We start from the raw sequence: 12,982 nt of genomic DNA, 5'->3' as shown, positions 1-12,982 counted from the left end.
ACAAATGTTTGTCTTGAGAATAAAGCATTACACTTGACTCAGACAGTTCTTGGCAATTTTAATTTGCAGCAGATATAATATACATCATAAAGCAAGAGTAGGGAACTTCCTGATAGAAGCAGTGAGGATATTAATAGAAAATCGGGAGGGATGAATAGGTATTCCACTCCGCACAGCTTACCTTTATGTGTTCCCTTCTCTTACATAAGTGTCCTTCGCTCAGTGTCATCCACTTAGGCACATCTCAGACTTGCTGATCTGGAAGATCCTTCTTTGAAATCTCTCTGAGCTTCAGGGAGCAGAGTCACATGGATCTACATCCTCATACTTTCATAAAGGACAACATGCTGTGTACTCTGCTGCATTAGGATCCATTGTGTATGAGCCATTCTTTGTGTTTCTTTTAGCAGAGATCATTATTCTTTTTTAAATAAAAGTTTCTCTTCCACCTGAAAGCTCTTGGTCATGTCAAAATTCTGAACAGCAAGGCCCAGCTATTTATACGCTGTATGCATGCCACTGTGTGTATTCAAGAACAGCAACTGTGTGCACAGTTTCACTATGACAGGTTTCAGAGTAACAGCCGTGTATTCGCAAAAAGAAAAGGAGTACTTGTGGCACCTTAGAGACTAACCAATTTATTTGAGCTTAAGCTTTCGTGAGCTGAGCTGAAGCTCACGAAAGCTTAAGCTCAAATAAATTGGTTAGTCTCTAAGGTGCCACAAGTACTCCTTTTCTTTTTACAGTTTCACTAGTTATTTATGCAAATAGTTGATACGGGGCTTTCACATGCACAGTTACTGCAGCTGTGGTAACTACAATTGCAAATAACGCATGCAAAACTCTGGGCCTGGGAGAGTTACGAATAAGGAATAAACTCTGCTGAACTCAATGTTGCCAACTCTCAATTTGCAATGGGAAATCTTGCAATATTTCATGTTTTTTTTCTTAAAGCACCAGCTTCCAAAGTCAAGCGATTACAGGAAAATCTTAGCTTTCATGACAACAACAACAAAAAAAAGATGCAAGTTTCTAACCCTTATGGTTACAGAAGAAAAACTTGAAAAGACTCCAAGACAAGAAGGCAAATAAAAATAACTCCACCTGATTATTTTTAAAGAGTCCTGATATTTTTTAAGCTAGTCTCATGATTTTGCAGGGCCTGACTCCTGATGTTTGAACGTTTGGGTTCGGTTACGCTGTGAATCCTAGAGCTAAGTCATCCTCTCACACACTGCGAGATGATCAGTTGTGGGTGGAGCAAAGAGTAAGTAACATGGTTCAAACCATGCTGCAAACCTGTAAATGGAAAACGAAACTTACATTTTTCTCTGAAAACAAAACTAACGAAAAACACCGGCTGTCATGGAGACGGCAGGTCTTAACTAGGAAAAATCAGACAAGGGAAACAAGGAGCTGCATGTCCTTATTTTTGAATATTTTTGTGTATTTAAACGTTTTTAATTCAATTCATTTTCTTTGCTCCATGTTTATCACGGCTTCATGTTAACATGTAATCTCTGGGTGGGCTAGTGTTTACTTCATTGCCTTTCTCCAGTGCCTAAAAAAACCCAACACCCATAGCAAAGCACCTGGAGACCCAGAGTTATGGCACTGAGGATTTTCAGCAAGAATTACACAGTGTCAACCTGCCCGTAACCAAGTCCAAAAGAATAAAAGGAATTAACTTAATTCTTAAATGCCAACTTTATAAAATCTTATGATAAAGAAAATTAAATAATAATAATAACTTAATTTTTATAACGTAACATGACTATTGTGTAAGCCACACAAATGATCTTTACAGTTACACATGAACATAAATAAAGAAAACAAACTGAATCTAAACAGGTCAGTCCCCACAGAAACACAGTGAGAAGAAACTCCCAAAAGGTTAGGCTGAGTTCACCTGAGTCTCAGGGTCTTTGGTCACTCATGGAGTCTGAGTCCAGCAACAGGGAACCTACTGAGCATACCCAAAACTACCACACCCAATTCCAGAAACTTCTGTGTGTGGAGAGGTAATTGTGCATCTACCTAGCAACAATGATCCAGATATAATTCATTCCTACCAGGGCCGGCTCTAGGTTTTTTGCTGCCCCGAAGCTGGTGCCTAGAGCTGGCCCTGATTCCCCTACCCATCCACCATTTCTTAAAGAGATATCTCCCCATCAGGCACGTGGGTTACAAACGCACACAGTGAAAATCTGTCTAAGGTGACTGGTTTTAGAGTAGCAGCCGTGTTAGTCTGTATTTGCAAAAAGAAAAGGAGTACTTGTGGCACCTTAGAGACTCACACATTTATTTGAGCATAAGCTTTCGTGAGCTACAGCTCACTTCATCGGATGCATCTCTCTCACTTCATTGGATGCATTCACTGAATGCATCCGATAAAGTGAGCTGTAGCTCACGAAAGCTTATGCTCAAATAAATTTGTTAGTCTCTAAGGTGCCACAAGTCCTCCTTTTCTTTCTAAGGTGACTGTAAGTCACAAGGACTGATGGTGATTCACTGTTGCATCGCTCCAGTGTTACATTGTCAGAACACCTTTGATTTCAGTGGCAGACTAGAACCTCTACATCCATTGGTTAAATGCCATCACTTTGAAATATTACAACGGGTTTCCCAGTGAAACACAATGTCCCTGGGTTGCCTCCTGCAGAGTGTAACACACAAGTGGATACAATTAAGGACACATTGGCATTGTTCTCAGTTGTCCCTCCTTAAAGGGGAAAACCCCCAGTTTAGCCCCAATTTACCTTTCCCCTTCTCCCCTATGCAGCTTTGAAGTTCTAGCTTTTATCATTGTAGACCATCTGCCGAGGAGATGTTGGATCGTGAAGCAGACTCTAGCTGTTGGATCAGACTTTCCAAGCTGCCAAAGAGACTTCGATGCCTAATTCCTATTTGTTTTAATGGGAAACGAGCATCAAAACCCCTTAGGTAGCTTTGAAAAATCCCACTCGCTGCTCTTGATGTTAAAATAATTAGCACCATGTTCTATATAGGTCCTTATAATGTGCTCATTGCTGAAGTATTTGATCACCTTCTGGCAGTGCATTAGCATTGTGACTAACATGTTTTTGTTTACACACACACACGCCCCCACCCCTGTATGTTTACGTTACAGAAGTCCAGGTCAAAGAAATGCACCATGCACTTGACCTGGAAGTTTAGGGTTAATTCATATAATTTAAAGTGTCCTGCACCCTTTTTTCCCTTGTGGCCCTAATCTGCAGCCATTGGCTCCCAGATTCCTCCCATATTTGGGCCTCGGGAATGCTAGCTGCCTGAAACAGCTGTAGTTTCAATGGAGCTATAAGAGCCCTCCTTTTCCTCTTCAAACCTCTCTTTATAGCCTTCTGACATTGGCAGGTCTGTACTAGCAACAGAGTGGCAGGGGATGCTGTGCCTGAACAGACCGACAGCAGGTGAGGTGCCAAGGAACCCAGACCAAAAAGAGAGGGATGCTGGGGAAAGGCAGTGACCAGAGATGGAGGGAGAGAGATGGGAACCCTTTCAGCCACACTTTGGTACCTCAGTTTCCGAGTAAACTAGTGAGAGGTGTTTTAGCTGATCAGTGGTGTCAGCTCTCACGCTTTGCTTGCAATTCTCATGATATTTGGTGTTTTTCTTAAAGCCTCAGCTGCTGAAGTCAAGAGAATCTCAGCCTTCATTTAGAAAAGACAGGACATCTCCAGCCCTCGTGGTTGCAGAGAAAAGCTGGGGAACATGAAGCAGGTGCACTGTAAAGGTTCAGAAACCAAAAAGCAAATAAAAAGCAGCCCCAAATGATTTATATAAAAAAATCACTATTTTTCTGTCAATTTTGTGATTTTTGTGGGGCCTAACTCATGATGTTTGACCTCTTGGGACTGGCAATACTGGTCAGCTGAAGCGTTTCTTTATTCCGGGCACCATGTAAAGCAGGAAGGGACTCCTCGGTCAGTCAGTCAGTCTTTCCTGCCGAACTCCCGGCTGACCTCGCTTTTCCTTCCCTCAGAGAGGTCTGATACTCTTGGCTCCATAGACCCCAAAACAGCACCAGGCCTGGAGCTTTGGGCCATATCGCACCCTCCACCAAGAGAACAAGACACGTGGAATAGGAAACTATGTCAGGATTCCCCATGGAGACTCATTTTGCCACATCCCTCACATTAAGTGGCAGGGCTCACTCTCAGATATTACAAATACCATCATGGAGGGGACAGCACAAGTCCAGGTAGGAGGGAATTAAGGGAGAGCAGTGCAAAAGGTGATTTACGTTTGCCATCTATACTGTAACTCCAGTGAGCCTGCACTGGTAAAAAGGAAGAGGGATAAGAGGGGTGCAAAGCCAGTTCTACCCACACATTTGATTTCTTTAGAGCGGTTTGTTTTGGTACCTTTACACATAGTTCTCCTCCTGCTTATTAGCAATGCACACCACCACTAAAGCTGCCCACCCCTGCCCTTCAGCACTCTGAATCAAGTCCAATTCAACAGAGCCAAGCTTACCTAATTGTTCATCATCCAGGTTCTCTGCATTTGCAAGGGACAAATACTCCGAGGAGGCACTTTTTGACTGGCCTTCAAAATCCATTGTTAGATGCTGCGATTGTGATTTATGGCTTCTGCTAGCAATCAATCTCAAGCCAACTTGTGTATTCGAATGAGGAGCTTGAACTACAGAGGAAAAAAAATATGAATAGCCACTGAGAGCTGACAAATAATTAATCCTGGCTGATAGTTAATGCTCCCCCAGATTTCTGCTTTTCAGAATCCACTCTGACCACAGCAGGTTGAATGTTTAAAGCTACTTCGCCTTCCTGCACTCTGGTGCCATTGGTTTATTTAGTTAGGGTTGTAAATGTCATTAGTGCATCTTTTAATCTTCTCTGACAATATACTTTCAACAGGCTGAGATGTGGAAAAATCCTAGCAACTTGTCAGTCCATTTTCCCTGTTCTTCATCGTGACTGAGCCAGATGAAGCCCTGAGTCAGGCACTGTGCAGTCTCTGCCTGCAGTGATCATAGCCTTTGTGGTGACCCACAAAGAGGTCCTAATTAGGATGGGAGGGAGCATCTCACTGCCAGGACGTGGTGCTGGTTATTCAGTGGGGCGCACCCTTCTTTCTGAGCCAGTTCTGAACTAAAGCACCAGCATGTTGCTACAGGGCACTGACTGAGTTCTGACCATGTGGGGTCATTAAAGATCTTGAAACCACCAAAGGCATCTTGACCCTCTAAGAATTTTTGCCAGTTTTTTCCCCACCCCTAACCACGGGGACACAATGCAATGCACAGTGGCAGTGCTCCCTGAAACCTACACAAAGCATTTCCTTCATAAGGCACCGAACCTCCCAGTTCTTCAAAAGAAATGACTGATGTCACAGTTTAGGGCAGCTGCACCTGTATTCCTACTTGGTGATCCAGCAAGGGTGCCGACTTTAGGATCCAGACTCTGCAGCTGTCACCACTCTTGGGTGAAGACCAGCATCTCTCTCCCTCCTGATCAGGGTATTTCCAGGCTACATAGTTTCCAGATTATGCTGTGAAATCCCCAGCAAAAAACAGGCCTGCTTTGGATTGCTTTGCTTCTTTCCTCAGAGACGATATACAGTGTAATTGCCACAGTTCGGTTTCCACACAGTTTTGTCTCAGCAAGAAAAGTAAAGCATTACAGAGAAAATACATTAACAACAATAAAAGAACCTACATGCACGCTAATAAGCTTACCAGAAAACAGCCCTCACTCCACAAGGGCTCTGGCTGTTGAACAGTACTTCAAACCCCAAGCATGGGTTTTCTGTGGCTACCAGTCCATCATCTTTTTGCTGAAAGCAAGAACACATTTCAAGTGGCTATGTTTCTAGTGGGGGTCTTGCAGGGACTGGTTCTTTTATCAATGACCTGGAAGAAAACATAACATCATCAATGATAAAGTTTGCAGGTGATACAAAAATTGGGGGAGAGTAAGTAGTGAAGGGGACAGGTCACAGATAGAGAGTGATCTGGATCACTTGGTAAACTGGGCGCACGCATACAATATGGATGTAAAAGTACACATCTAGGAACAAAGGATGTAGGCCATACTTACAGGATGAGGGATGCTATCCTGAGAAGCGGTGAGTCTGAAAGAGATTTGGGGGTTGTGACAGATAATTAGCTGAATATCAGCTCCCAATGCGACACTGTGGCCAAAAGAACTAAGGCAATGAATGCTTGGATGCATAAACAGGAATCTCGAGTAGGAGCAGAAAAGGTATCTTACCCCTGGATTCGGCACTGGTACAACAGCTGCTGGATTACTGATTCCAGTTCTGGTGCCCACAATACAAGAAGGATATTGTTACACTGGAAAGGGTTCCAGAAAGAGCCACAAGAATGATTAAAAGATTAGAAACCATGCCTTATAATGATAGACTCAATTAGCTCTATTTGTTTAGCTTAACAAAGAGAAGGTTAAGGGGTGACTTGATTACAATCTATCTACATAGTGAACAAATATTTAATAACGGACTTTTTATCTAGCAGACAAAGGTATAACATGATCCAATGGCTAGAAGTTGAAGCTAGGCAAATTCAGACTGGAAATAAGGCTTAAATTTTTGGCAACAAGGGTAATTAACTATTGGAACAATTGGATTCTCCATCTCTGACCACTTTTAAATCAAGATGGGATGTTTTTCTAAAAGATCTTCTCTAGGAATAATTTTGGAGAAGTTCTATGGCCTGTGTTATACCAGAGGTCAGAGTAGATCACCATGTTCCCTTTTGGCTTTAGCATCTAGGAGTCTTATAAGGCCTCTGTAGGTCAAAGTCCTGCCAGCCCTTTCCTACTGATTGGGGCCCCTCTTGGACCAGAGGCCCTATCCATTTGATGGATCAAAGAGAAAGCCCTGAGTCAGTTTTAACTCTGGCTATTTATCCAAAAGTCCTTTCTGTGTCTGTTGGTCCCTGACAAATCCATTTTGAACCAGTAGATGTGGTGGTAGCTCTCTGGAGGTGGTACAACCTGAGTCAATTTGTCTAACCGCTCCCCCCGGCCCCTAATTCCTGGGGGTCTGTGGTCCCCCTCCCCCATGAAAATACATACAATCCCTCAATAGTACCTAAACATTTTCATTTTTAATACAATGGCCTCCTAAACTACTTAAACTTAATTCAGTAAGGTTTGTCCAGGATATGGTTATATCCATCAAAGCTTAATTCTAGACCAGGGATCTGCAATGTTTGGCACGTGGCCCACCAGAGTAAGCCCCCTGGCGGGCCGGGCCTGTTTGTTTACCTGCTGCGTCCGCAGGTTTGGCCGATCACGGCTCCCACTGCCACGGTTAACTGCTCCAGGCCAATGAGGGCTGCAGGAAGCCGCTGCCAGCACATCCCTCGGCCCGCGCCGCTTCCCGCAGCCCCCATTGGCCTGCAGCAGTGAACCGCGGCCAGTGGAGCCGTGATCGGCCAAACCTGCAGACGTGGCAGGTAAACAAACCAGCCCAGCCTGCCAGGGGGCTTACCCTGGGGGGCCGTGGGCCAAATGTTGCTGATCCCTCTTCTAGATCATCAGGCTGGAAAAAAGAAAGCTTCAAAATCTGGGCCTTCTTGTCCAACTCTGCGTGGAACAAGATTGTCTCCCCCCCTCCCAGTTTGGTTTTCATCCATCTATTCATTTTGTCATACTCCTAGACTGTCAGATCTCTGGACAGGGCCAGTTCGAATCTCAACTAGCTTGGAGGAGCCTCTACACATCACTGTGGTGCAAATAATAGTGACCTTCACCTCGGATCAATGGCGGTCACTGTGCTGCAGCACACAGCCAGTCACACCTTCACAGTGACGTTTGAAATGGGCCCCATCCACGGCCAAAGCACAGACTGTGGTGTTTGGGCTGAAGATGGATCTCCATACCCAAGGAGAAGTAGAATTTAGCATTAGGGAGGGTTGATATTTTTCAGTTGAAAATTTTTTTTCTGATGCAAAATGCCGCGTCCCCCCCACCCTTGTCTCTGTCTAAGATCACTATTTTTCAGTGAAAAATGAGAATATTTTTTTAGCAGTTTTCAGGTTATGAAAATGGAATTTTTTTTTTTTTTTTTTACTTTTTATTATTAAAAAAGGCAAATTTCTGAGGAAAAAACCTGAAAATATGCCCCAATCTTTTTTTAAAAATTTATTTTCCATAAAGAGTTTTGGGGGAAATATATTTTTTTGGTTTTTTTAGAAATTTTTCAAATACCATTTTTCAGCCAGCTCTAGTAGATCCATCGGAGTATTTCCAATTCTATCCAGTAGAGGGCAGACGAGCCAGTGTGTTATACACCCTTATCCCCAGCCCGCCACAGTGGCTCAATGACCTTCACAGTTGCACTACTCTATTGCCGAATTACTGAGCCACTTAGGAAACATTTCCTATCTAACCTGCAGCTTTTTCTTTTTTGAGCTGCAGCCCTTTGTTGCTCTCCAAACGCTCCTCCAGGTAGCCAGCCCTGGAAGCAGCCATTATTGTAAGCATACATTTGCTAGCTGTCTTGCACTGAGTCTCCAAGAGACCACCAGTATCCCTTATAGGAGGAAAAAATTAATGGCAAATGTATTCATTGAATTCCTATCACATTCACAATAGTCACCAGAAAGGGTGTCTGCCTGAGAGTGTGTTATTCATCGAACCATAGGTTTCAAAGGGGCTGCAAAGATCATCTAGTTTAACTCTCTGCCAAGATGCAGGATTTGTTGCGTCTAAACCATCTAAGACGGACGGCAATTCAGCCTCTTTTTGAAACCTTAGTGAAGGAGCTTCCACAACTTCCCTAAGCAGCCTGTTCCATTGTCCTACTGTTCTTCCAGTTAGGAAGTTTTTCCTGAGATTTAAACAAAATCTGCTTTACTGCAGTTTGAACCCATTGCCTCTTGTCCTGCCCTCTGTGGCAAGGGAGAACATTTTTTCTTCCTCTTTTTTTATGGCAGCCTTTCAAGTATTTACAGAGCGCTATAATGCCCCCCCCACCTTTTCCAAACTAAACGTACCCAGTTCCTTCAGCCTTTGCTCATAAGGCTTGCATTCCATCCCTTTGATCATCTTTGTTACTCATCTCTGCAGCCTTTCCAGTTTCTCTACGTCCTTTCTATACTGCGGTGACCAAAACTGGACACAGTACTCCAGCTGAGGCCTAACCAGTACCAAGTAGAGCGGTACTATCACCTCACGTGACTTACATCCTATACTTCTGTTAATTCAACTCAAAATTGCATTTGCTTTTTTTGCAACAGCATCGCATTGTTGACTCTTGCTGATGATGTGATCCATCACAACTCCCAGGTCCTTCTCAGCAGTGCTGCTGCCAAGCCAGTTATCCACTCACTCTGTATTTATGCATTTGGTTTTTCTTCCCTAAGTATAACACCTTACATTTGTATTTGTTGAATTTAATTTTGTTGTCTATAGTGGAGTTCTCCAGTTTATCAAGATCCCTTTGAATTTTAGTTCTATCTTCCAAAGTGTTTGAAACCCCTCCTAACTTTGTGTCATTTGCAAAATTGATCAGTATGCTCTCTATTCCGACATCCTGATCATTAATAAAGATGTTAAACAACACCCGGCCCAGAACAGATCCCTGTGGAATTCACTTGAGACCTCTGAAAACCACTGCATCTGTCCACCAAAACTAGACAGCAAATCATATGCTATGTATTTTCACATCCTAAATAGAACAGATATTCTACTTCCTAATAGGAAGAGGCACTACATGGAACTGACAGCTACTATTTATTCTAAACTGCTCTACAGTAATCACTTTGATTGGAGTCAGTTTTTGTTTAGGATCAGTTGGAGTAATTTCTTAGGGGATGACAAACTGAGCGATCGGGCCCAACCAAAAGTACACTAAAAAGAGCTGCAAGTCTGGGATTTATTTTTTTGTCCTGTACTCCAAAATCTTGCTACCATATGGCTTCTGAATCTAAGCACTAAACTACAGACATGTATCTGTGCTAAATTAGAAAACAAATAAAAACATACCTTTTTTCAATTGATACTTATCGCTTGCATAGTGCTCTTCAGCTGCAAGGCAATTTTAGATGAACTAGATTAACAAGATAGGATATGCATGGGAGACAAGAACAAACAGTATTATTTCAGTTTTACAGATGGGAAAACTGAGAGGTTAAGTGACTTACCCGAAGGGAGAGAAGTCAAGGGCTGAGAGTAGAACTCAGTCTAGCGATCTAAATGGGCAGATGAGAGCCAGGAACTCCAAAGAGCCAGCTGGAATAAATGGGAGCTGCACCCAGCTGGGGAATCTGTCTGCGTGTCGTTTTTTCCAGATAAACACCATTGCTTTAAGAAAAGTTCGTTTCTGAGTATAAATTTGCATGTCACATGCAATAACCCCCCAGGACTATATTGTCCATTCACATGCAAATCAGGAGCAACTGCACTGCAATCCACGTAGTTGCACTGATGTAAGCAAGAGGAGAATCAGGCCCTCTTTTATGATAATTTTACTGTTCTTGGTCAGTGTACACGTACCCATTTCAAAAACAGATTTGTATTATTGGCCAAGGCTGGGGTTTTCAAAAGCAGCTCAAGCTCCCAATTAATTTGGGCACCTAACTCCCTTAGTTTCCTTTGGAAAAATTGCAGCCGAAGGCCTTTGGGTGCTAATTCCAGGTGGCACTTGTGTTTTGGGTTTCTGGCCCAGCCCCCATATCAAATGTCCTAGCTACTGTTCGTGGCATCTAAGAATATAAGAAACAGCAGATAAAATCAAGGCCAAGCGAATGCTATCATCCAAGTGTCTAGGAGTCTTATCTTCGGACCTTTTCATGTCCTGCCAGGGTTTTGTTAGTTTGGCCATGATTAAAAAGAACTTTCCTTTGGATCCAAAACACTCCCCCCACTCTCTATGCCACACACACTGAGAAAAAGAAAAGTAAAGAAACTTTGGATAAAACGGGCAGTCTTTCCCACTGCTCTCAGCAAAGAGTCCCTATGGATTCTCTTCAAAGAAACAATCCTCTAATGCATGTTACATTGTTAGCTGAGATCCCATTTCAGAAGAACCCTGCGGGTGACAAAACACATTTATACTATTGGAAGAAGGATGATGCTCAGTGTTTCGAGTGACGACCCTGATCTGTATCTGCAGCAGCCAGCAGGCCGTGTAAATTCTCAGTCAGATACAGGGAGGGGCAGACAACTGTGACAGTCTGCAGAATGCCAGACAAGTAAGCAGCACAGCTGCCGTGATTTTAAGAAAACAAAACCAAAACAAAACCAAAAAACCCACACACAGTTGAGAGTTGTGGCCAGATATGAAATCCAGGGAGGGATCAACTCTAGGTTTCTCCCCTTCTTTCCCTTCTAGTCTTAAGGCTGTATCATCCCATCCCCAGGCTCTTTTGCTCAGAGGAATGTATAATAACTTCCACCAATGATCATCAATATGGACAGAACCCAGGACCTTCCACACACAAAGTCACTTGGGCTGAACAAATACTTCTATTAGCTGGTAGCAGCAGCAGGCTATTATCCTCTATAGGCCATCTGCTGTAGGGTGACACATTTAATCTACAGGTTATACAGGCATGTGAAGTATGTGGGTACATGGGACACCCAAGCAATGTCAATCTCACTTTTCTCCAGATCCTACAGAAGCCACTCCTTCTTTAACTGCATGGTGTTGAGCTCTATGGGGTTTTGTGGGATGGAGGGCAAGGGCTGTGGGGAGAGCAGAGTTGCTCCAACTCTCTGAACTTGCAGAAGTTAAGCCACACTGTGTATGAGATCTCTTCAAACACACACCAGGTGTTACCAATAAATAAATAAATAAATAAAAAACCCTACAACCTCTTTGCATGTTGGTAGCCGTGAACCTATAATGTAGGCTATGCTACTATAGGACTCAGAATAGCTCCTAAAGCTGGGTAGGAAAAACTTCCCCTTTGCCTGAAATTGAGCTGCCTCCAGGAAGAAAAAATTATTAAATGCAGTCATAGGCAGCAACATGGCTAGAACTGCCGACGCTACGTGAGAAGTGAATCATCTGTCAAGCAGCAATGGGAACAAGGATTAACTCAATGCCCGAGGAAGAAGATCTCAGATTGGAAGCTGTAACAAACAACAGTGGAGAAAAGTCTGGGTTATGATGGGAAAGATAAAATGTTGAGGATAAAAAAGAAATTAAAAAAAAAAAAAAAAAAGCAAGAGAGATGCTGTGAAGTGTTGATGCTTTCAAGTTGGTACAGACACTTTCCAGCAAGCAGCGCCAGGGGGAGACTCAGAAATTTAACAAAAATAGCCTCAGTGTTGGAAGTGCTGGGTAAGGCGGAATCAATTTTTTCTTTAAAGTCTTTTTATGTTTAAAACCAAGGCCCTTGCCACTTGTGGTTTTTAAGAGTCACAATTAAAAATGGTTTCCGCCACTGAAAAACCAAGTTAAAATAATCTCTCCCCCTTCAAATATACTGTAGCCTCCCTTGCTGTTTGAGAAGAGAAGTCTTTTAGTTACAATAATTCTCTCCCTCACACACTAGGGTTGCTAATTTTGGTGGACATATTCCTGGAGGTTTCATAGCAGGACATAATCTTTAGTTAAAGATTAATCTTTAATTCCTGGAGACTCCAGGGCAATCCTGGGGGGGTTGGCAACCCTTCCCCACACCCAATAGTAGAGGTGGATGGATTTTTACTTTGCTGGAATTTTTCAATCTTTGATTGGGAGAACTGAAATGAAAAAGGTCATTCTGGGATGTTGATTCAAAACAAAAAAACCCCAATGTTGTTTAGTTTCCATTGAAAATGTAGACTTCTCATTTTGCCATTTCTCATTTGAAACATTTCAGAATATTCAATTTTGCACAAATTTGTTATTTTAATTTTTCATTCTCATTGGGAACGGAAAGCAATTTTGAAAGGTCAGTTTCCCACATATGGAAAATTCCTTTCTCAAACAGCTCTACCAAGTAGATATATCAGCCTTGTTCCTGGACACATTTTGTATATGA

The 12,982-nt window shown here is 42.7% G+C and overlaps 1 long non-coding RNA gene across 1 annotated transcript; it reads right to left on the bottom strand.

Moving 5' to 3' along the window:
• Positions 1-3,556: 3,556 nt before the first annotated feature.
• Positions 3,557-6,318, bottom strand: LOC122462732. Its single transcript, XR_006285474.1, has 3 exons — positions 5,720-6,318; positions 4,498-4,665; positions 3,557-3,746 (listed from the first exon to the last, which is right to left on the bottom strand). It is a non-coding gene; the product is annotated as an uncharacterized LOC122462732 (long non-coding RNA).
• Between the last annotated feature and the right edge of the window lie 6,664 nt (positions 6,319-12,982).

Source organism: Chelonia mydas, chromosome 13 (assembly GCF_015237465.2).
Source record: "Chelonia mydas isolate rCheMyd1 chromosome 13, rCheMyd1.pri.v2, whole genome shotgun sequence".
In the NCBI taxonomy this organism is placed as follows: domain Eukaryota; kingdom Metazoa; phylum Chordata; order Testudines; family Cheloniidae; genus Chelonia; species Chelonia mydas.
This window is presented reverse-complemented; position numbering and strand designations above follow the sequence as displayed.